This window comes from Adiantum capillus-veneris, chromosome 5, assembly GCF_014529385.1.
Source record: "Adiantum capillus-veneris isolate H3 chromosome 5, ASM1452938v2, whole genome shotgun sequence".
Classification (NCBI taxonomy): domain Eukaryota; kingdom Viridiplantae; phylum Streptophyta; class Polypodiopsida; order Polypodiales; family Pteridaceae; genus Adiantum; species Adiantum capillus-veneris.
In genome coordinates, this window is record NC_140935.1 from 156493485 (window position 1) to 156498027 (window position 4543).

General features: G+C 39.0%; 1 pseudogene; it reads left to right on the forward strand.

The window, feature by feature from the left end:
• Positions 1-310: 310 nt before the first annotated feature.
• LOC147458362 (uncharacterized) lies at positions 311-918 on the forward strand (annotated as a pseudogene).
• The last annotated feature ends 3625 nt before the right edge of the window (positions 919-4543 follow it).

The window sequence follows — 4543 nt, forward strand, 5'->3', positions numbered from 1 at the left end:
GTGTGTTCTAATGGTGTGGCCTCGCAGTTCAAGGAAACCAGGCCTTTCTATTTTGTTGCAAGGTATGGTGGACTGACAGGGATCAGGATGAGTCCCATGAATAGCTGAAGCCTAATGGATCTATTATAAGTGTGCAACACATATGGTTTCTCAATGCCAAGAAAACCTGTCAAAGGGAGCACCACCTGCATCATATCCTACAAAAGATAGGGAATGTGCCCGTGTGTTCTAGGAGGTCAAATTAGGGGATGTGAACAAGTCAAGTGGAATTGTGCCACTCTTAAAGAAACTCTCTCTTTGCATGCTTTCAATGGCCACAACTTGCAAGATCCATCTTCCCTTGCAACAAGACCATTGGCATGCTTCTGTGATGCATGCATGCACTCAAGTTGGAATCGTTGCATAAACATACCTCACATGCAACCTTGGGAGTATCACCTATTGATGCCATTATGTGATGAGGTTGAGACTGATTCTGGGCCTACAAATGACATTCCAATAGATGAAGTCATTGGCTATGATGACTTCACGTAAAAAGTCCATCATGACGCGTTAAGTAGTGCTCTATGTGTCGGTGACACATTTGCAATAAATTCAAATTCTTCAACCAATGCTGAGGATGTGGATTTCTACCTAGTCCAATGTGTTTCAGCAAGGGAGAAGGTGGAGAAGGGGTACATCAATGAGTGGATAAATGTAATTGATAGAGGCTAATATGTTGTGCAAGGATTGTATTACAAGCAACTGGATGCATACACATTCAAGCTAGACTACCAACAGCCCACCGTCCACCTATTTTCACATCTAGTACGATGTATCAAAATACCTATGTAGCACATCCCAAAGAGAAGGCAATTGTACACAATCACCCAAGAAATCCATGAAGAAATCTATAATAGCATGCCCTTTAGTTGTTAAGTTGTAACCTAAGGATTTTCAATAAACTTTTTGCTGCAGGAAATGCAGTTATCTCACATATGTGTCTCTTGTGTGTATATGGATATGGCATTTGTCGCTGCCAATCATGATATTAACTTTCTTATATGCTTGTCACAACTATCTTCACAGTTATGTTTAGGAAACCATCCTTACTCAAGTGTATACTCTAGTTGTGTTAATTAGCATATTGGGTATGCTAACTAGCTTACTCAGGGTATGCTACCTAGAATACTTTTTATGTTGGCATAATAGCATATTGTATGCTAACTACCATACCATGTATGATAATCAACATACGGTTAGCATACCCAATAGCTTGTCACAAGTATCTTCACAGTTATGTTTAAGAAACCATCCTTACTCAATGTATTCTCTAGTTGTGCTAATTAGAATATTGGGTATGCTAACTAGCTTACTCAGACCCTAAGACAACATAGAATAAAAGGTTTACAAACTAGCATATTGTATGCTAACTAGCATACCAGTTATGCTAATTAGAATACTGGATATGCTAACTAGCATACTTTTGATGTTGGTATAATAGCATATTGTCTGCTAACTGTACCATACCAAGTATGCTAATTAGCATACGTTTGGGATACTAGGTATGCTAAATATCATACCCAGTATGCTAATTAGCATACAATTAGCATACTAGATATACTAAATAGCATGCTCGTTATTCTAGTTAACTTCCTTAGACCCTAAGTAAGCACAAAATATGTCATAAAAACTAATATCTAATTCTCTTAAATGATTTTCTCATGTTAAACTGATCATTTAATATGGGAAAGTGCCAGGGGAGAAAAAGCTAGAATATTGGTTAAGCTGGCAGACCGGCCATAGTAGGGATCCAAAGGAGCAAAAATAGGGATCAAAGGGGGGGCCATCTACAAAAGAGCAATGTGCAACAATGAGCTTAAAAGACCCTAAGGTTCAGCCCATTAGTAAGACTTCCAAAATGCTAAGGTTCCAAAATTCAAAGGTTGTGTCCAAAGGTCAAACATTAGGGAATTGGATGCTTTGTGTGTGTCCCAAAAGTCTTCATGCATCCCTACATAGGAGGCGGCGATGCCTAGTTGTAGGAGATGAGAGAGAAACTCACACAGACACACACAAGCTCCCTTTACACAAAGGGAATGAGGGACACATGTCAGCTCCCTAGCCCAGATGCCCACAAGGTGTACTCAAATCCTATTGGATGACCTTGGAGGTGGACCAATGAGAATTAGGCTAGAGTAAGTCTACTTAATTAATTAAAAAACACTTAATAAAAGAACCAATAGGAATTAAGCTCTCTAGAATACTATTGGACAGTTTCCCAAGGGGTCCAATGAGCATTCAGCAGCCCAATGGCTTGCCTGATTCCTATTAGCCAGGAGACAAAGGGGTCCAATGAGAGTTTGGTTGCATTTACTAATTACCTAAAGCTCTCACAAAAGGGGAAAGGGGGACACATGTCAGAAGGCTATCACTTATGCTGCTTAATTTCCATTGGCTGAGGCTGGGAAGGTCCAATAGGATGTGAGCATGAGCAAATAGCAAGAGGGGTCGACCAAGAGAGAGGGGGCTGATTTATGAAAGGCATTATTGACTTACACACACACACAATCTAGGTGTGAAGCAAGAATACTCTCTCTCTCCTTCTCAAGCTTTAATGGAAAGCTTATCACCTACTCCAAGCTTGTGAGAAGGGAGGACTACAGCAACGACTATTGGCTTTGTGATGCAAATCCAGCCAAGAGCCAAGCTTCAATGCATGCTTATCTCCTCTACCATGCTAATTACTAAGCTAAGCTATGCCAATATGAGTGATTATGTGAGGAGATGTATATCTTTCTCGTAAGAATACTCCTTCTTCCTCTCAATCTACTCTAATACCCCGCTAGCTCTCACCATCTTTGAAGGTGTGTGAGGTTTTGGGTTTGAGACCGTGAGGGAATTTATGTTGTGTTTAATAAGTGTTGTGCTTAGTGCTTGAAGTTTCCATCTTCATAGCACTAGCTAGTATTGAAGGAACACAAATAATTGTATTGTAAAATGTCTCTCTTGATGGGAGAAACCATAATACAAAGCCTTTTGGAGGGGGGACCAGCTCCATGAAAATCCAATCCTCAATTGTTGTCAATTGCTTAATTTCTCTCTCTTTTGAAGTATTGTTCATGCTATCTGACTAGGTGTTATGCTTTTCGTTGATCTCTCAACTCAAGCACTCTTGTTATTCTCATTAGGAATCTATTCTAATGAAATGCTCACTATGTTCATGCTATTTTCCGCTACACACAAGGTACCAGGCCATTAAATGTTACAGAATATAAGGTTTGCAAACTAGGATATTGTATGCTAACGAGCATACCAGGTATGCGAATAAGAATACTCAATTTGCTAACTAGCATACTCAGTATTCTTATTAGCACAAAATATAAGTTTTTCAAACTAGGATATTGTATGCTGACTAGCATACCATGTATGCTAATAATAATACTGGGTATGCTAACTAGCATAATTTTATGTTGGCTAGCTGAGTCAAGTGTATGCTATAGTTGTGTGAATAAGCATATTGTGTATGCTTACTAGCTTACTCATACCTTAAGAAAGCACAAAATATAAGGTTCTCAAACTAGAATATTGCATGCTAACTAGCATACAAGGTATGCTGAAAAGAATATTGGGTATGCTTACTAGCATACTTTTTATGTTGGCTAGCTTACTCAAGTGTATGCTAACTAGCTTACTCGGACCCTTAGCCATCATAGAGTATGCTAGTTAGCACTGCTAAATAGCATGTCTTATGTGCTAGTTAGCATATCAGGTATGCTAAATAGCATATAGTCATCATACCTGGTGTGCTAGTTAGCATACTAGTATGCTAACCAGCACATAACAAACCCTCTTTGGTCACAAAAGAATCTTATAGCACAAAAGTTGGTTCTTAACATCTCAAATGAAAGTCAGAATAGTTTTAATATTGGGAACCCATCATGATATTACAACCTGAAATGTCTTTACATAGTTTTGAATTTTACAAAGAGTCTATTGTTGCTAACTCCATAAAGTTACATCACAAAAAAATACATAGGATGGGCATGCTACCACTAAGCCTTTTTGCCTTGCCTATGGAACTTGTATTTACACTCCACTGGCTTTTGTTCCTGCTCTGACTCTTTGTTCTACATATGCTTCTCCAATATTTCCATGTCCACCCTTTCCCTCTCATTCCATTCATGTTCCAGGTCAGCCTCCCTTTGTTGCTGATGGATAGCTTCCCTCAAGTGGGCTTCATCGATGCCTCTTATATCTGATGCTACCTAGCTAAGGACTGCATCAGAAAACGAGTCAGGGACTGGTATCAAACACATTTTTAGTTGTATACTATGCATGATCCTCTAATTGCAACCATAGAAACAACCAGTCAATCAAAGTGCCTTTCAAAAATTGTTGTCACTGGTCAACATTCCGGTGCTCTAACTTTGGAACAATAAGAAAAGTTCCTTCTTCATTTTGGCACACTTTGTATGTAATGTCGTCAATGAAAATAGTATTTTTGGGCCCAAAACCTAGTTTGTTTAGCCTAAAGAGCTTCAAGATCTTGAAGAACACAGGC